Source organism: Oncorhynchus gorbuscha, linkage group LG10 (assembly GCF_021184085.1).
Source record: "Oncorhynchus gorbuscha isolate QuinsamMale2020 ecotype Even-year linkage group LG10, OgorEven_v1.0, whole genome shotgun sequence".
Lineage (NCBI taxonomy): Eukaryota > Metazoa > Chordata > Actinopteri > Salmoniformes > Salmonidae > Oncorhynchus > Oncorhynchus gorbuscha.
This window is the reverse complement of record NC_060182.1, coordinates 804950-826979: the sequence shown is the minus strand read 5'-3', so window position 1 is coordinate 826979 and position 22030 is coordinate 804950. Positions and strand designations below refer to the sequence as shown.

General features: G+C 40.8%; 1 protein-coding gene across 1 annotated transcript in view; it reads left to right on the top strand.

Moving 5' to 3' along the window:
• Nucleotides 1-22030, top strand: part of LOC124045442 (plasma membrane calcium-transporting ATPase 3-like) — a 461204-nt gene that overhangs the window by 253165 nt on the left and 186009 nt on the right. The window lies entirely within an intron of this gene.

The window sequence follows — 22030 nt, the reverse complement described above, 5'->3', positions numbered from 1 at the left end:
ACCCCTCCTCTCAGGATCCCTCCCTCTGTTCTAGTACAGATCTACTAGTCACACCCCTCCTCTCAGCATCCCTCTCTCTGTTCTAGTACAGATCTACTCGTCACACCAGTCCTCTCAGGATCCCTCTCTCTGCTCTAGTACAGATCTACGAGTCACACCCCTCCTCTCAGGATCCCTCCCTCTGCTCTAGTACAGATCTACGAGTCACACCCCTCCTCTCAGGATCCCTCCCTCTGTTCTAGTACAGATCTACTAGTCACACCACTCCTCTCAGGATCCCTCCCTCTGCTCTAGTACAGATCTACGAGTCACACCCCTCCTCTCAGGATCCCTCTCTCTGTTCTAGTACAGATCTACGAGTCACACCCCTCCTCTCAGGATCCCTCTCTCTGTTCTAGTACAGATCTACTAGTCACACCACTCCTTTCAGCATCCCTCTCTCTGTTCTAGTACAGATCTACTTGTCACACCAGTCCTCTCAAAGATCCCTCCCCCTTGACCCATCTTCCTCTACTTTCTTCACTGCCTCAGCATAGGTCAACTTCTGCACTACTCTAACCCTGGAAACCTCAACCTGCCTCTCTCACACGGGACATTTCTGATCCCCAATCCCATGGGCACCCCTACAGTTAACACATACCACTACTTTCCCCAATGCTACACATTCCTTTGTCTCATTCCCTTCTGCACACGTCTCACACCTTGGAACCTCCCTCCTACACATTGCTGCCACATAGGAACCTCCCTCCTACACACTGCTGTCACATAGGAACCTCCCTCCTACACATTGCTGCCACATGGAACCTCCCTCCTACACACTGCTGCTACATAGGAACCTCTAGGAACCTCCCTCCTACACACTGCTGTCACATAGGAACATCTAGGAACCTCCCTCCTACACACTGCTGCTACATAGGAACCTCCCTCCTACACACTGCTGCCACATAGGAACCTCTAGGAACCTCCCTCCTACACACTGCTGTCACATAGGAACATCTAGGAACCTCCCTCCTACACACTGCTGTCACATAGGAACATCTAGGAACCTCCCTCCTACACACTGCTGTCACATAGGAACATCTAGGAACCTCCCTCCTACACACTGCTGCCACATAGGAACCTCCCTCCTACACACTGCTGCTACATAGGAACCTCCCTCCTACACACTGCTGTCACATAGGAACCTCCCTCCTACACACTGCTGCTACATAGGAACCTCCCTCCTACACACTGCTATCACATAGGAACATCTAGGAACCTCCCTCCTACACACTGCTGCCACATAGGAACATCTAGGAACCTCCCTCCTACACACTGCTGCCACATAGGAACATCTAGGAACCTCCCTCCTATACACTGCTGCCACATAGGAACATCTAGGAACCTCCCTCCTACACACTGCTGCTACATAGGAACCTCCCTCCTACACACTGCTGTCACATAGGAACATCTAGGAACCTCCCTCCTACACACTGCTGCCACATAGGAACATCTAGGAACCTCCCTCCTACACACTGCTGCCACATAGGAACCTCCCTCCTACACACGGCTGCCACATAGGAACCTCCCTCCTACACACTGCTGCCACAAAGGAACCTCCCTCTTACACACTGCTGCCACATAGGAACCTCCCTCCTACACACTGCTGCTACATAGGAACATCTAGGAACCTCCCTCCTACACACTGCTGTCACATAGGAACATCTAGGAACCTCCCTCCTACACACTGCTGCTACATAGGAACATCCCTCCTACACACTGCTGTCACATAGGAACATCCCTCCTACACACTGCTGTCACATAGGAACCTCCCTCCTACACACCGCTGTCACATAGGAACCTACCTCCTACACACTGCTGTCACATAGGAACCTCCCTCCTACACACTGCTGCCACATAGGAACCTCCCTCCTACACACTGCTGCTACATAGGAACCTCCCTCCTACACACTGCTGTCACATAGGAACCTCCCTCCTACACACTGCTGCCACATAGGAACCTCTAGGAACCTCCCTCCTACACACTGCTGTCACATAGGAACATCTAGGAACCTCCCTCCTACACACTGCTGCTACATAGGAACCTCCCTCCTACACACTGCTGTCACATAGGAACATCCCTCCTACACACTGCTGTCACATAGGAACCTCCCTCCTACACACCGCTGTCACATAGGAACCTACCTCCTACACACTGCTGTCACATAGGAACCTCCCTCCTACACACTGCTGCCACATAGGAACCTCCCTCCTACACACTGCTGCTACATAGGAACCTCCCTCCTACACACTGCTGTCACATAGGAACCTCCCTCCTACACACTGCTGCCACATAGGAACCTCTAGGAACCTCCCTCCTACACACTGCTGTCACATAGGAACATCTAGGAACCTCCCTCCTACACACTGCTGTCACATAGGAACCTCTAGGAACCTCCCTCCTACACACTGCTGCCACATAGGAACATCTAGGAACCTCCCTCCTACACACTGCTGTCACATAGGAACATCTAGGAACCTCCCTCCTACACACTGCTGCCACATTGTCATTCCAATCTCCTTTGCATTAGCGTAGCCTCTTCTGTAGCCTGTCAACTATGTGTCTGTTTATCCCTGTTCTCTCCTCTCTGCACAGACCATACAAACGCTCCACACCGCGTGGCCGCGGCCACCCTACTCTGGTGGTCCCAGCGCGCACGACCCACGTGGAGTTCCAGGTCTCCGGTAGCCTCTGGAACTGCCAATCTGCGGTCAACAAGGCAGAGTTCATCTCAGCCTATGCCTCCCTCCAGTCCCTCGACTTCTTGGCACTGACGGAAACATGGATCACCACAGACAACACTGCTACTCCTACTGCTCTCTCTTCGTCCGCCCACGTGTTCTCGCACACCCCGAGAGCGTCTGGTCAGCGGGGTGGTGGCACCGGGATCCTCATCTCTCCCAAGTGGTCATTCTCTCTTTCTCCCCTTACCCATCTGTCTATCGCCTCCTTTGAATTCCATGCTGTCACAGTTACTAGCCCTTTCAAGCTTAACATCCTTATCATTTATCGCCCTCCAGGTTCCCTCGGAGAGTTCATCAATGAGCTTGATGCCTTGATAAGCTCCTTTCCTGAGGACGGCTCACCTCTCACAGTTCTGGGCGACTTTAACCTCCCCACGTCTACCTTTGACTCTTTCCTCTCTGCCTCCTTCTTTCCACTCCTCTCCTCTTTTGACCTCACCCTCTCACCTTCCCCCTACTCACAAGGCAGGCAATACGCTCGACCTCATCTTTACTAGATGCTGTTCTTCCACTAACCTCACTGCAACTCCCCTCCAAGTCTCCGACCACTGCCTTGTATCCTTTTCCCTCTCGCTCTCATCCAACACCTCCCACACTGCCCCTACTCGGATGGTATCGCGCCGTCCCAACCTTCGCTCTCTCTCCCCCGCTACTCTCTCCTCTTCCATCCTATCATCTCTTCCCTCCGCTCAAACCTTCTCCCACCTATCTCCTGATTCTGCCTCCTCAACCCTCCTCTCCTCCCTCTCTGCATCCCTTGACTCTCTATGTCCCCTATCCTCCAGGCCGGCTCGGTCCTCCCCTCCCGCTCCGTGGCTCGATGACTCATTGCGAGCTCACAGAACAGGGCTCCGGGCAGCCGAGCGGAAATGGAGGAAAACTCGCCTCCCTGCGGACCTGGCATCCTTTCACTCCCTCCTCTCTACATTTTCCTCCTCTGTCTCTGCTGCTAAAGCCACTTTCTGCCACGCTAAATTCCAAGCATCTGCCTCTAACCCTAGGAAGCTCTTTGCCACCTTCTCCTCCCTCCTGAATCCTCCGCCCCCTCCCCCCTCCTCCCTCTCTACAGATGACTTCGTCAACCATTTTGAAAAGAAGGTCGACGACATCCGATCCTCGTTTGCTAAGTCAAACGACACCGCTGGTTCTGCTCACACTGCCCTACCCTGTGCTCTGACCTCTTTCTCCCTCTCTCTCCAGATGAAATCTCGCGTCTTGTGACGGCCGGCCGCCCAACAACCTGCCCGCTTGACCCTATCCCCTCCTCTCTTCTCCAGACCATTTCCGGAGACCTTCTCCCTTACCTCACCTCGCTCATCAACTCATCCCTGACCGTTGGCTACGTCCCTTCCGTCTTCAAGAGAGCGAGAGTTGCACCCCTTCTGAAAAAACCTACACTCGATCCCTCCGATGTCAACAATTACAGACCAGTATCCCTTCTTTCTTTTCTCTCCAAAACTCTTGAACGTGCCGTCCTTGGCCAGCTCTCCCGCTATCTCTCTCTGAATGACCTTCTTGATCCAAATCAGTCAGGTTTCAAGACTAGTCATTCAACTGAGACTGCTCTCCTCTGTATCACGGAGGCGCTCCGCACTGCTAAAGCTAACTCTCTCTCCTCTGCTCTCATCCTTCTAGATCTATCGGCTGCCTTCGATACTGTGAACCATCAGATCCTCCTCTCCACCCTCTCCGAGTTGGGCATCTCCGGCGCGGCCCACGCTTGGATTGCGTCCTACCTGACAGGTCGCTCCTACCAGGTGGCGTGGCGAGAATCTGTCTCCTCACCACGCGCTCTCACCACTGGTGTCCCCCAGGGCTCTGTTCTTGGCCCTCTCCTATTCTCGCTATACACCAAGTCACTTGGCTCTGTCATAACCTCACATGGTCTCTCTTATCATTGCTATGCAGACGACACACAATTAATCTTCTCCTTTCCCCCTTCTGATGACCAGGTGGCGAATCGCATCTCTGCATGTCTGGCAGACATATCAGTGTGGATGACGGATCACCACCTCAAGCTGAACCTCGGCAAGACGGAGCTGCTCTTCCTCCCGGGGAAGGACTGCCCGTTCCATGATCTCGCCATCACGGTCGACAACTCCATTGTGTCCTCCTCCCAGAGCGCCAAGAACCTTGGCGTGATCCTGGACAACACCCTGTCGTTCTCAACTAACATCAAGGCGGTGGCCCGTTCCTGTAGGTTCATGCTCTACAACATCCGCAGAGTACGACCCTGCCTCACACAGGAAGCGGCGCAGGTCCTAATCCAGGCACTTGTCATCTCCCGTCTGGATTACTGCAACTCGCTGTTGGCTGGGCTCCCTGCCTGTGCCATTAAACCCCTTCAACTCATCCAGAACGCCGCAGCCCGTCTGGTGTTCAACCTTCCCAAGTTCTCTCACGTCACCCCGCTCCTCCGTTCTCTCCACTGGCTTCCAGTTGAAGCTCGCATCCGCTACAAGACCATGGTGCTTGCCTACGGAGCTGTGAGGGGAACGGCACCTCAGTACCTCCAGGCTCTGATCAGGCCCTACACCCAAACAAGGGCACTGCGTTCATCCACCTCTGGCCTGCTCGCCTCCCTACCACTGAGGAAGTACAGCTCCCGCTCAGCCCAGTCAAAACTGTTCGCTGCCCTGGCCCCCCAATGGTGGAACAAACTCCCTCACGACGCCAGGACAGCGGAGTCAATCACCACCTTCCGGAGACACCTGAAACCCCACCTCTTTAAGGAATACCTAGGATAGGTTAAGTAATCCCTCTCACCCCACCCCCCCTAAGTTTTAGATGCACTATTGTTAAGTGACTGTCCCACTGGATGTCATAAGGTGAATGCACCAATTTGTAAGTCGCTCTGGATAAGAGCGTCTGCTAAATGACTTAAATGTAATGTAAATGTAACATAGGAACCTCCCTCCTACACACTGCTGTCACATAGGAACCTCCCTCCTACACACTGCTGTCACATAGGAACCTCCCTCCTACACACTGCTGTCACATAGGAACCTCCCTCCTACACACTGCTGCCACATAGGAACCTCCCTCCTACACACTGCTGCCTCATAGGAACACATAGGAACCTCCCTCCTACACACTGCTGTCACATAGGAACCTCCCTCCTACACACTGCTGCCACATAGGAACCTCCCTCCTACACACTGCTGCCACATAGGAACCTCCCTCCTACACACTGCTGCCACATAGGAACCTCCCTCCTACACACTGCTGTCACATAGGAACCTCCCTCCTACACACTGCTGTCACATAGGAACCTCCCCCCTACACACTGCTGCCACATAGGAACCTCCCTCCTACACACTGCTGTCACATAGGAACCTCCCTCCTACACACTGCTGCTACATAGGAACATCTAGGAACCTCCCTCCTACAGACTGCTGTCACATAGGAACCTCCCTCCTACACACTGCTGTCACATAGGAACATCTAGGAACCTCCCTCCTACACACTGCTGCTACATAGGAACCTCCCTCCTACACACTGCTGCTACATAGGAACATCTAGGAACCTCCCTCCTACACACTGCTGTCACATAGGAACCTCCCTCCTACACACTGCTGCCACATAGGAACCTCCCTCCTACACACTGCTGTCACATAGGAACCTCCCTCCTACACACTGCTGTCACATAGGAACCTCCCTCCTACACACTGCTGTCACATAGGAACATCTAGGAACCTCCCTCCTACACACTGCTGCTACATAGGAACCTCCCTCCTACACACTGCTGCTACATAGGAACATCTAGGAACCTAGGAAAAAAAATCTAGGAAAAAAGCTTGTACAGATTAACATATATCCTAACATCTCTTTTTTGGGGGAAAGACTCAACATCAAAACTCTAAATAACAGACAACGACTCTTCGGTTTCACAACTCACACCACCCTGTCTGAGTCACACCAAACAACGAGCATCACAAGCACTGAGAATCTTCCCGTTCAGTTAGTCAACTTTCACATTTACCTCTATCCCTGTAATCACTCCTTTCAGTGGAGCCCTTTCCTTGAGAGTAGTAGATCTAGCTGTTCTCTCAAAATATAATAGAGACAGTAGATCTTGCTGGTTTGTCATAATATAATAGAGACAGTAGATCTAGCTGGTCTGTCAAATTATAATAGAGACAGTAGATCTAGCTTGTCTGTCATAATGTAATAGAGACAGTAGATTTAGCTGGCCTGTCATATTATAACAGAGATAGTAGATCTACCTGGTCTGTCATAATATAATAGAGACAGTAGATCTACCTGGTCTGTCATAGTATAATAGAGACAGTAGATCTCGCTGGACTGTCATATTATAACAGAGATAGTACATCTAGCTGGTCTGTCATAATAGAATAATAGAGACAGTAGATCTAGCTGGTCTGTCATAATATAATAGAGACAGTAGATCTACCTGGTCTGTCATTGGATAATAGAGACAGTAGATCTTGCTGGTCTGTCATAATATTATAGAAACAGTAGATCAAGCTGGTCTGTCATATTATAATAGAGACAGTAGATCTAGCTGGTCTGTAATAATATAATAGAGACAGTAGATCTACCTGGTCTGTCATTGGATAATAGAGACAGTAGATCTTGCTGGTCTGTCATAATATTATAGAAACAGTAGATCAAGCTGGTCTGTCATATTATAATAGAGACAGTAGATCTAGCTGGTCTGTCATAATATAATAGAGACAGTAGATCTAGCTGGTCTGTCATACTAGAATAATAGAGACAGTAGATCTACCTGGTCTGTCATAGTATAATAGAGACAGTAGATCTAGCTGGTCTGTCATAATATAATAGAAACAGTAGATCAAGCTGGTCTGTCATATTATAATAGAGACAGTAGATCTACCTGGTCTGTCATAGTATAATAGAGACAGTAGATCTCGCTGGACTGTCATATTATAACAGAGATAGTAGATCTAGCTGGTCTGTCATAATAGAATAATAGAGACAGTAGATCTAGCTGGTCTGTCATAATATAATAGAGACAGTAGATCTACCTGGTCTGTCATTGGATAATAGAGACAGTAGATCTTACTGGTCTGTCATAATATTATAGAAACAGTAGATCAAGCTGGTCTGTCATATTATAATAGAGACAGTAGATCTAGCTGGTCTGTAATAATATAATAGAGACAGTAGATCTAGCTGGTCTGTCATACTAGAATAATAGAGACAGTAGATCTAGCTGGTCTGTCATAATATAATAGAGACAGTAGATCTAGCTGGTCTGTCATAGTATAATAGAGATAGTAGATCTAGCTGGTCTGTCATAATATAATAGAGACAGTAGATCTAGCTGGTCTGTCATACTAGAATAATAGAGACAGTAGATCTACCTGGTCTGTCATAGTATAATAGAGACAGTAGATCTAGCTGGTCTGTCATAATATAATAGAAACAGTAGATCAAGCTGGTCTGTCATATTATAATAGAGACAGTAGATCTACCTGGTCTGTCATAGTATAATAGAGACAGTAGATCTCGCTGGACTGTCATATTATAACAGAGATAGTAGATCTAGCTGGTCTGTCATAATAGAATAATAGAGACAGTAGATCTAGCTGGTCTGTCATAATATAATAGAGACAGTAGATCTACCTGGTCTGTCATTGGATAATAGAGACAGTAGATCTTACTGGTCTGTCATAATATTATAGAAACAGTAGATCAAGCTGGTCTGTCATATTATAATAGAGACAGTAGATCTAGCTGGTCTGTAATAATATAATAGAGACAGTAGATCTAGCTGGTCTGTCATACTAGAATAATAGAGACAGTAGATCTAGCTGGTCTGTCATAATATAATAGAGACAGTAGATCTAGCTGGTCTGTCATAGTATAATAGAGACAGTAGATCTCGCTGGTCTGGCATAATATAATATAGACAGTAGATCAAGCTGGTCTGTCAAATTATAATAGAGACAGTAGATCTGGCTGGTCTGTCATAATATAATAGAGACAGTAGATCTAGCTGGTCTGTTATAATATAATAGAGACAGTAGATCTACCTGGTCTGTCAACATATAATAGAGACAGATCTAGCTGGTCTGTCATAGTGTAATAGAGACATAGAGACAGTAGATCTAGCTGGTCTGTCATAATATAATAGAGACAGTAGATCTAGCTGGTCTGTCATAATAGAATAATAGAGACAGTAGATCTAGCTGGTCTGTCATAATATAATAGAGACAGTAGATCTACCTGGTCTGTCATAGTATAATAGAGACAGTAGATCTAGCTGGTCTGTCATAATATAATAGAAACAGTAGATCAAGCTGGTCTGTCATATTATAATAGAGACAGTAGATCTAGCTGGTCTGTCATAATATAATAGAGACATAGAGACAGTAGATCTAGCTGGTCTGTCATAATATAATAGAGACAGTAGATCTACCTGGTCTATCATATTATAATAGAGACAGTAGATCTAGCTGGTCTGTCATATGATAATAGAGACAGTAGATCCAGCTGGTTTGTCATAATATAATAGAAACAGTAGATCAAGCTTGTCTGTCATATGATAATAGAGACAGTAGATCAAGCTGGTCTGTCATAATCTAATAGAGACAGTAGATCTAGCTGGTCTGTCATAATATAATAGAGACAGTAGATCAAGCTGGTCTGTCATAATATAATAGAGACAGTAGATCAAGCTGGTCTGTCATAATATAATAGAGACAGTAGATCTAGCTGGTCTATTATAATATAATAGAGACAGTAGATCTACCTGGTCTGTCATAATATAATAGAGACAGTAACTCTACCTGGTCTGTCATAATATAATACAGACAGTAGATCTAGCTGGTCTATCATATTATAATAGAGACAGTAGATCCAGCTGGTTTGTCATAATACAATAGAGATAGTAGATCTTGCTGGTCTGTCATAATATAATAGAGACAGTAGATATAGCTGGTCTGGCATAATATAATAGAGACAGTAGATCTAGCTGGTCTGTCATAAAATAATAGAGACAGTAGATCTAGCTGGTCTGTCATAATATAATAGAGACAGTAGATCTTGCTGGTCTGTCATAATATAATAGAGACAGTAGATCTAGCTGGTCTGTCATAATATAATAGAGACAGTAGATCTAGCTGGTCTGTCATAATATAATAGAGACAGTAGATCTTGCTGGTCTGTCATAATATAATAGAAACAGTAGATCTAGCTGGTCTGTCATAATATAATAGAGACAGTAGATCCAGCTGGTCTGTCATAATATAATAGAAACAGTAGATCTTGCTGGTCTGTCATATATAATAGAGACAGTAGATCAAGCTGGTCTGTCATAATCTAATAGAGACAGTAGATCTAGCTGGTCTGTCATAATATAATAGAAACAGTAGATCAAGCTGGTCTGTCATATTATAATAGAGACAGTAGATCTAGCTGGTCTGTCATAATATAATAGAGACAGAGACAGTAGATCTAGCTGGTCTGTCATAATATAATAGAGACAGTAGATCTAGCTGGTCTGTCATATTATAATAGAGACAGTAGATCTAGCTGGTCTGTCATATGATAATAGAGACAGTAGATCCAGCTGGTTTGTCATAATATAATAGAAACAGTAGATCAAGCTGGTCTGTCATAATATAATAGAGACAGTAGATCAAGCTGGTCTGTCATAATATAATAGAGACAGTAGATCTAGCTGGTCTGTCATAATATAATAGAGACAGTAGATCAAGCTGGTCTGTCATAATATAATAGAGACAGTAGATCAAGCTGGTCTGTCATAATATAATAGAGACAGTAGATCTAGCTGGTCTGTCATAATATAATAGAGACAGTAGATCTAGCTGGTCTGTCATAATATAATAGAGACAGTAGACTCTACCTGGTCTGTCATAATATAATAGAGACAGTAGATCTAGCTGGTCTGTCATATTATAATAGAGACAGTAGATCCAGCTGGTCTTGTCATAATATAATAGAGACAGTAGATCTAGCTGGTCTGTCATAATATAATAGAGACATAGAGACAGTACATTTAGCTGGTCTGTCATAATACAATAGAGACAGTAGATCTTGCTGGTCTGTCATAATATAATAGAGACAGTAGATCTAGCTGGTCTGTCATAATATAATAGAGACAGTAGATCTAGCTGGTCTGTCATAAAATAATAGAGACAGTAGATCTAGCTGGTCTGTCATAATATAATAGAGACAGTAGATCTTGCTGGTCTGTCATAATATAATAGAGACAGTAGATGGTCTGTCATAATAGCTGGTCTGTCATAATATAATAGAGACAGTAGATCTAGCTGGTCTGTCATAATATAATAGAGACAGTAGATCTAGCTGGTCTGTCATAATATAATAGAGACAGTAGATCTAGCTGGTCTGTCATAATATAATAGAGACAGTAGATCTAGCTGGTCTGTCATAATATAATAGAGACAGTAGATCTAGCTGGTCTGTCATAATATAATAGAGACAGTAGATCTAGCTGGTCTGTCATAATATAATAGAGACAGTAGATCTAGCTGGTCTGTCATAATATAATAGAGACAGTAGATCTAGCTGGTCTGTCATAATATAATAGAGACAGTAGATCTTGCTGGTCTGTCATAAATAATAGAGACAGTAGATCTAGCTGGTCTGTCATATTATAATAGAGACAGTAGATCTAGCTGGTCTGTCATAATATAATAGAGACAGTAGATCTAGCTGGTCTGTCATAATATAATAGAGACAGTAGATCTAGCTGGTCTGTCATAATATAATAGAGACAGTAGATCTAGCTGGTCTGTCATAATATAATAGAGACAGTAGATCTAGCTGGTCTGTCATAATATAATAGAGACAGTAGATCTAGCTGGTCTGTCATAATATAATAGAGACAGTAGATCTAGCTGGTCTGTCATAATATAATAGAGACAGTAGATCTAGCTGGTCTGTCATAATATAATAGAGACAGTAGATCTAGCTGGTCTGTCATAATATAATAGAGACAGTAGATCTAGCTGGTCTGTCATAATATAATAGAGACAGTAGATCTAGCTGGTCTGTCATAATATAATAGAGACAGTAGATCTAGCTGGTCTGTCATAATATAATAGAGACAGTAGATCTAGCTGGTCTGTCATAATATAATAGAGACAGTAGATCTAGCTGGTCTGTCATAATATAATAGAGACAGTAGATCTAGCTGGTCTGTCATAATATAATAGAGACAGTAGATCTAGCTGGTCTGTCATAATATAATAGAGACAGTAGATCTAGCTGGTCTGTCATAATATAATAGAGACAGTAGATCTAGCTGGTCTGTCATAATATAATAGAGACAGTAGATCTAGCTGGTCTGTCATATTATAATAGAGACAGTAGATCTAGCTGGTCTGTCATAATATAATAGAGACAGTAGATCTAGCTGGTCTGTCATAATATAATAGAGACAGTAGATCTAGCTGGTCTGTCATAATATAATAGAGACAGTAGATCTAGCTGGTCTGTCATAATATAATAGAGACAGTAGATCTAGCTGGTCTGTCATAATATAATAGAGACAGTAGATCTAGCTGGTCTGTCATAATTATAATAGAGACAGTAGATCTGGCTGGTCTGTCATAATATAATAGACAGTAGATCTAGCTGGTCTGTCATAATATAATAGAGACAGTAGATCTAGCTGGTCTGTCATAATATAATAGAGACAGTAGATCTAGCTGGTCTGTCATAATATAATAGAGACAGTAGATCTAGCTGGTCTGTCATAATATAATAGAGACAGTAGATCTAGCTGGTCTGTCATAATATAATAGAGACAGTAGATCTAGCTGGTCTGTCATAATATAATAATCTACCTGGTCTGTATAGACAGTAGATCTAGCTGGTCTGTCATAATATAATAGAGACAGTAGATCTAGCTGGTCTGTCATAATATAATAGAGACAGTAGATCTAGCTGGTCTGTCATAATATAATAGAGACAGTAGATCTAGCTGGTCTGTCATATTATAATAGAGACAGTAGATCTAGCTGGTCTGTCATAATATAATAGAGACAGTAGATCTAGCTGGTCTGTCATAATATAATAGAGACAGTAGATCTAGCTGGTCTGTCATAATATAATAGAGACAGTAGATCTAGCTGGTCTGTCATATGATAATAGAGACAGTAGATCCAGCTGGTCTGTCATAATATAATAGAGACAGTAGATCTAGCTGGTCTGTCATAATGATAATAGAGACAGTAGATCTAGCTGGTCTGTCATAATATAATAGAGACAGTAGATCTAGCTGGTCTGTCATAATATAATAGAGACAGTAGATCTAGCTGGTCTGTCATAATATAATAGAGACAGTAGATCTAGCTGGTCTGTCATAATATAATAGAGACAGTAGATCTAGCTGGTCTATCATAATATAATAGAGACAGTAGATCTAGCTGGTCTGTCATAATATAATAGAGACAGTAGATATATCTGGTCTGTCATAATATAATAGAGACAGTAGATCTTGCTGGTCTGTCATAATATAATAGAGACAGTAGATCTAGCTGGTCTGTCATAATATAATAGAGACAGTAGATCTAGCTGGTCTGTCATAATATAATAGAGACAGTAGATCTTGCTGGTCTGTCATAATATAATAGAGACAGTAGATCTAGCTGGTCTGTCATAATATAATAGAGACAGTAGATCTAGCTGGTCTGTCATAAAATAATAGAGACAGTAGATCTAGCTGGTCTGTCATAATATAATAGAGACAGTAGATCTTGCTGGTCTGTCATAATATAATAGAGACAGTAGATCTAGCTGGTCTGTCATAATATAATAGAGACAGTAGATCTAGCTGGTCTGTCATAATATAATAGAGACAGTAGATCTAGCTGGTCTGTCATAATATAATAGAGACAGTAGATCTAGCTGGTCTGTCATAATATAATAGAGACAGTAGATCTAGCTGGTCTGTCATAATATAATAGAGACAGTAGATCTAGCTGGTCTGTCATAATATAATAGAGACAGTAGATCTAGCTGGTCTGTCATAATATAATAGAGACAGTAGATCTAGCTGGTCTGTCATAATATAATAGAGACAGTAGATCTAGCTGGTCTGTCATAATATAATAGAGACAGTAGATCTAGCTGGTCTGTCATAATATAATAGAGACAGTAGATCTAGCTGGTCTGTCATAATATAATAGAGACAGTAGATCTAGCTGGTCTGTCATAATATAATAGAGACAGTAGATCTAGCTGGTCTGTCATAATATAATAGAGACAGTAGATCTAGCTGGTCTGTCATAATATAATAGAGACAGTAGATCTAGCTGGTCTGTCATAATATAATAGAGACAGTAGATCTAGCTGGTCTGTCATAATATAATAGAGACAGTAGATCTAGCTGGTCTGTCATAATATAATAGAGACAGTAGATCTAGCTGGTCTGTCATAATATAATAGAGACAGTAGATCTAGCTGGTCTGTCATAATATAATAGAGACAGTAGATCTAGCTGGTCTGTCATAATATAATAGAGACAGTAGATCTAGCTGGTCTGTCATAATATAATAGAGACAGTAGATCTAGCTGGTCTGTCATAATATAATAGAGACAGTAGATCTAGCTGGTCTGTCATAATATAATAGAGACAGTAGATCTAGCTGGTCTGTCATAATATAATAGAGACAGTAGATCTAGCTGGTCTGTCATAATATAATAGAGACAGTAGATCTAGCTGGTCTGTCATAATATAATAGAGACAGTAGATCTAGCTGGTCTGTCATAATATAATAGAGACAGTAGATCTAGCTGGTCTGTCATAATATAATAGAGACAGTAGATCTAGCTGGTCTGTCATAATATAATAGAGACAGTAGATCTAGCTGGTCTGTCATAATATAATAGAGACAGTAGATCTAGCTGGTCTGTCATAATATAATAGAGACAGTAGATCTAGCTGGTCTGTCATAATATAATAGAGACAGTAGATCTAGCTGGTCTGTCATAATATAATAGAGACAGTAGATCTAGCTGGTCTGTCATAATATAATAGAGACAGTAGATCTACCTGGTCTGTCATAATATAATAGAGACAGTAGATCTAGCTGGTCTGTCATAATATAATAGAGACAGTAGATCTACCTGGTCTGTCAACATTATAATAGAGACAGATCTAGCTGGTCTGTCATAATATAATAGAGACAGTAGATCTAGCTGGTCTGTCATAATATAATAGAGACATAGATCATTTAGCTGGTCTGTCATAATATAATAGAGATAGTAGATCTAGCTGGTCTGTCATAATATAATAGAGACAGTAGATCTAGCTGGTCTGTCATAATATAATAGAGACAGTAGATCTAGCTGGTCTGTCATAATATAATAGAGACAGTAGATCTAGCTGGTCTGTCATAATATAATAGAGACAGTAGATCTTGCTGGTCTGTCATAATATAATAGAGACAGTAGATCTAGCTGGTCTGTCATAATATAATAGAGACAGTAGATCTAGCTGGTCTGTCATAATATAATAGAGACAGTAGATCTTGCTGGTCTGTCATAATATAATAGAGACAGTAGATCTAGCTGGTCTGTCATAATATAATAGAGGGAGTAGATCTAGCTGGTCTGTCATAATATAATAGAGACAGTAGATCTTGCTGGTCTGTCATAAAATAATAGAGACAGTAGATCTAGCTGGTCTGTCATAAAATAATAGAGACAGTAGATCTAGCTGATCTGTCATAAAATAATAGAGACAGTAGATCTACCTGGTCTGTCATAATGTCTGTCATAATAGAGACAGTAGATCTAGCTGGTCTGTCATAATATAATAGAGACAGTAGATCTAGCTGGTCTGTCATATTATAATAGAGACAGTAGATCTAGCTGGTCTGTCATAATATAATAGAGACAGTAGATCTAGCTGGTCTGTCATAATATAATAGAGACAGTAGATCTAGCTGGTCTGTCATAATATAATAGAGACAGTAGATCTAGCTGGTCTGTCATAATATAATAGAGACAGTAGATCTAGCTGGTCTGTCATAATATAATAGAGACAGACAGAGATCTAGCTGGTCTGTCATAATATAATAGAGACAGTAGATCTAGCTGGTCTGTCATAATATAATAGAGACAGTAGATCTAGCTGGTCTGTCATAATATAATAGAGACAGTAGATCTAGCTGGTCTGTCATAATATAATAGAGACAGTAGATCTAGCTGGTCTGTCATAATATAATAGAGACAGTAGATCTACCTGGTCTGTCATAGTATAATAGAGACAGTAGATCTAGCTGGTCTGTCATAATATAATAGAGACAGTAGATCAAGCTGGTCTGTCATAATATAATAGAGACAGTAGATCTGGCTGGTCTGTCATAATATAATAGAGACAGTAGATCTAGCTGGTCTGTCATAATATAATAGAGACAGTAGATCTACCTGGTCTGTCATAATATAATAGAGACAGTAGATCTAGCTGGTCTGTCATAATGTAATAGAGACATAGAGACAGTAGATCTAGCTGGTCTGTCATAATATAATAGAGACAGTAGATCTAGCTGGTCTGTCATAATAGAATAATAGAGACAGTAGATCTAGCTGGTCTGTCATAATATAATAGAGACAGTAGATCTAGCTGGTCTGTCATAATATAATAGAGACAGTAGATCTAGCTGGTCTGTCATAATATAATAGAGACAGTAGATCTAGCTGGTCTGTCATAATATAATAGAGACAGTAGATCTAGCTGGTCTGTCATAATATAATAGAGACATAGAGACAGTAGATCTAGCTGGTCTGTCATAATATAATAGAGACAGTAGATCTAGCTGGTCTGTCATATTATAATAGAGACAGTAGATCTAGCTGGTCTGTCATATATAATAGAGACAGTAGATCTAGCTGGTCTGTCATAATATAATAGAGACAGTAGATCTAGCTGGTCTGTCATAATATAATAGAGACAGTAGATCTAGCTGGTCTGTCATAATATAATAGAGACAGTAGATCTAGCTGGTCTGTCATAATATAATAGAGACAGTAGATCTAGCTGGTCTGTCATAATATAATAGAGACAGTAGATCAAGCTGGTCTGTCATAATATAATAGAGACAGTAGATCTAGCTGGTCTGTCATAATATAATAGAGACAGTAGATCTAGCTGGTCTGTCATAATATAATAGAGACAGTAGATCTAGCTGGTCTGTCATAATATAATAGAGACAGTAGATCTAGCTGGTCTGTCATATTATAATAGAGACAGTAGATCTTGCTGGTCTGTCATAATATAATAGAGACACAGTAGATCTAGCTGGTCTGTCATAATATAATAGAGACAGTAGATCTTGCTGGTCTGTCATAATATAATAGAGACAGTAGATCTAGCTGGTCTGTCATAATATAATAGAGACAGTAGATCTAGCTGGTCTGTCATAATATAATAGAGACAGTAGATCTAGCTGGTTTGTCATAATATAATAGAGACAGTAGATCTTGCTGGTCTGTCATAATATAATAGAGACAGTAGATCTAGCTGGTCTGTCATAATATAATAGAGACAGTAGATCTAGCTGGTCTGTCATAATATAATAGAGACAGTAGATCTAGCTGGTCTGTCATAATATAATAGAGACAGTAGATCTAGCTGGTCTGTCATAATATAATAGAGACAGTAGATCTAGCTGGTCTGTCATAATATAATAGAGACAGTAGATCTAGCTGGTCTGTCATAAAATAATAGAGACAGTAGATCTAGCTGGTCTGTCATAATATAATAGAGACAGTAGATCTAGCTGGTCTGTCATAAAATAATAGAGACAGTAGATCTAGCTGGTCTGTCATAATATAATAGAGACAGTAGATCTAGCTGGTCTGTCATAATATAATAGAAACAGTAGATCAAGCTGGTCTGTCATATTATAATAGAGACAGTAGATCTACCTGGTCTGTCATATTATAATAGAGACAGTAGATCTACCTGGTCTGTCATAATATAATAGAGACAGTAGATCAAGCTGGTCTGTCATAATATAATAGAGACAGTAGATCTAGCTGGTCTGTCATAATATAATAGAGACAGTAGATCTAGCTGGTCTGTCATAATATAATAGAGACAGTAGATCTAGCTGGTCTGTCATAATATAATAGAGACAGTAGATCTAGCTGGTCTGTCATAATATAATAGAGACAGTAGATCTAGCTGGTCTGTCATAATATAATAGAGACAGTAGATCTTGCTGGTCTGTCATAATATAATAGAGACAGTAGATCTAGCTGGTCTGTCATAATATAATAGAGACAGTAGATCTAGCTGGTCTGTCATAATATAATAGAGACAGTAGATCTAGCTGGTCTGTCATAATATAATAGAGACAGTAGATCTAGCTGGTCTGTCATATTATAATAGAGACAGTAGATCTACCTGGTCTGTCATAGTATAATAGAGACAGTAGATCTCGTCTGTCATATTATAACAGAGATAGTAGATCTAGCTGGTCTGTCATAATAGAATAATAGAGACAGTAGATCTAGCTGGTCTGTCATAATATAATAGAGACAGTAGATCTACCTGGTCTGTCATAATATAATAGAGACAGTAGATCTTGCTGGTCTGTCATAATATAATAGAAACAGTAGATCTAGCTGGTCTGTCATATTATAATAGAGACAGTAGATCTAGCTGGTCTGTAATAATATAATAGAGACAGTAGATCTAGCTGGTCTGTCATACTATAATAGAGACAGTAGATCTAGCTGGTCTGTCATAATATAATAGAGACAGTAGATCTAGCTGGTCTGTCATAATATAATAGAGACAGTAGATCTCGCTGGTCTGGCATAATATAATATAGACAGTAGATCAAGCTGGTCTGTCAAATTATAATAGAGACAGTAGATCTGGCTGGTCTGTCATAATATAATAGAGACAGTAGATCTAGCTGGTCTGTTATAATATAATAGAGACAGTAGATCTAGCTGGTCTGTCATAATATAATAGAGACAGATCTAGCTGGTCTGTCATAGTGTATAATAGAGACAGTAGATCTAGCTGGTCTGTCATAATATAATAGAGACAGAGACAGTACATTTAGCTGGTCTGTCATAATATAATAGAGATAGTAGATCTTGCTGGTCTGTCATAATATAATAGAGACAGTAGATCTAGCTGGTCTGGCATAATATAATAGAGACAGTAGATCTAGCTGGTCTGTCTTAAAATAATAGAGACAGTAGATCTAGCTGGTTTGTCATAATATAATAGAGACGGTAGATCTTGCTGGTCTCTCATAATATAATAGAGACAGTAGATCTAGCTGGTCTGTCATAATATAATAGAGGGAGGAGATCTAGCTGGTCTGTCACAATATAATAGAGACAGTAGATCTTGCTGGTCTGTCATAATATAATAGAGACAGTAGATCTAGCTGGTCTGTCATAATATAATAGAGGGAGTAGATCTAGCTGGTCTGTCACAATATAATAGAGACAGTAGATCTTGCTGGTCTGTCATAAAATAATAGAGACAGTAGATCTAGCTGGTCTGTCATAATATAATAGAGGGAGTAGATCTAGCTGGTCTGTCATAATATAATAGAGACAGTAGATCTTGCTGGTCTGTCATAATATAATAGACACAGTAGATCTACCTGGTCTGTCATATTGGATAATAGAGACAGTAGATCTTGCTGGTCTGTCATAATATAATAGAAACAGTAGATCAAGCTGGTCTGTCATATTATAATAGAGACAGTAGATCTCGCTGGTCTGTCATATTATAATAGAGACAGTAGATCTACCTGGTCTGTCATAATATAATAGAGACAGTAGATCTAGCTGGTCTGTCATAATATAGTAGAGACAGTAGATCTAGCTGGTCTGTCATAATATAATAGAGACAGTAGATCTAGCTGGTCTGTCATAATATAATAGAGACAGTAGATCTAGCTGGTCTGTCAATATAATAGAGACAGAAGATCTAGCTGATCTGTCATCATATAATAGAGACAGTAGATCTAGCTGGTCTGTCATAATATATTAGAGACAGTAGGTCTTGCTGGTCTGTCATAATATAATAGAGACAGTAGATCTAGCTGGTCTGTCATAATACAATAGAGACAGTAGATCTAGCTGGTCTGTCATAATATAATAGAGACAGTAGATCTAGATGGTCTGTCATAATATAATAGAGACAGTAGATCTAGCTGGTCTGTCATATTATAATAGAGACAGTAGATCTACCTGGTCTGTCATAGTATAATAGAGACAGTAGATCTCGCTGGACTGTCATATTATAACAGAGATAGTAGATCTAGCTGGTCTGTCATAATAGAATAATAGAGACAGTAGATCTAGCTGGTCTGTCATAATATAATAGAGACAGTAGATCTACCTGGTCTGTCATTGGATAATAGAGACAGTAGATCTTGCTGGTCTGTCATAATATTATAGAAACAGTAGATCAAGCTGGTCTGTCATATTATAATAGAGACAGTAGATCTAGCTGGTCTGTAATAATATAATAGAGACAGTAGATCTAGCTGGTCTGTCATACTAGAATAATAGAGACAGTAGATCTAGCTGGTCTGTCATAATATAATAGAGACAGTAGATCTACCTGGTCTGTCATAATATAATAGAGACAGTAGATCTAGCTGGTCTGTCATAATATAATAGAGACAGTAGATCTAGCTGGTCTGTCAAATATAATAGAGACAGTAGATCTGGCTGGTCTGTCATAATATAATAGAGACAGTAGATCTAGCTGGTCTGTCATAATATAATAGAGACAGTAGATCTACCTGGTCTGTCAAATATAATAGAGACAGTAGATCTAGTTGGTCTGTCATAAATAGATAGAGACAGTAGATCTAGCTGGTCTGTCATAATATAATAGAGACAGTAGATCTAGCTGGTCTGTCATAATATAATAGAGACAGTAGATCTAGCTGGTCTGTCATAATATAATAGAGACAGTAGATCTACCTGGTCTGTCATAATATAATAGAGACAGTAGATCTAGCTGGTCTGTCATAATATAATAGAAACAGTAGATCTAGCTGGTCTGTCATATTATAATAGAGACAGTAGATCTAGATGGTCTGTCATAATATAATAGAGACAGTAGATCTAGCTGGTCTGTCATATTATAATAGAGACAGTAGATCTAGCTGGTCTGTCATAATATAATAGAGACAGTAGATCTAGCTGGTCTGTCATATTATAATAGAGACAGTAGATCTAGCTGGTCTGTCATAATATAATAGAGACAGTAGATCTAGCTGGTCTGTCATAATATAATAGAGACAGTAGATCTACCTGGTCTGTCATTGGATAATAGAGACAGTAGATCTTGCTGGTCTGTCATAATATAATAGAGACAGTAGATCAAGCTGGTCTGTCATATTATAATAGAGACAGTAGATCTAGCTGGTCTGTCATAATATAATAGAGACAGTAGATCTAGCTGGTCTGTCATACTAGAATAATAGAGACAGTAGATCTAGCTGGTCTGTCATAATATAATAGAGACAGTAGATCTACCTGGTCTGTCATAGTATAATAGAGACAGTAGATCTCGCTGGTCTGTCATAATATAATAGAGACAGTAGATCAAGCTGGTCTGTCATAATTATAATAGAGACAGTAGATCTAGCTGGTCTGTCATAATATAATAGAGACAGTAGATCTAGCTGGTCTGTTATAATATAATAGAGACAGTAGATCTAGCTGGTCTGTCATAATATAATAGAGACAGTAGATCTAGTTGGTCTGTCATAGTGTAATAGAGACATAGAGACAGTAGATCTAGCTGGTCTGTCATAATATAATAGAGACAGTAGATCTAGCTGGTCTGTCATAATAGAATAATAGAGACAGTAGATCTAGCTGGTCTGTCATAATATAATAGAGACAGTAGATCTACCTGGTCTGTCATAGTATAATAGAGACAGTAGATCTAGCTGGTCTGTCATAATATAATAGAGACAGTAGATCAAGCTGGTCTGTCATATTATAATAGAGACAGTAGATCTAGCTGGTCTGTCATAATATAATAGAGACATAGAGACAGTAGATCTAGCTGGTCTGTCATAATATAATAGAGACAGTAGATCTACCTGGTCTGTCATATTATAATAGAGACAGTAGATCTAGCTGGTCTGTCATATTATAATAGAGACAGTAGATCTAGCTGGTTTGTCATAATATAATAGAAACAGTAGATCAAGCTTGTCTGTCATATGATAATAGAGACAGTAGATCTAGCTGGTCT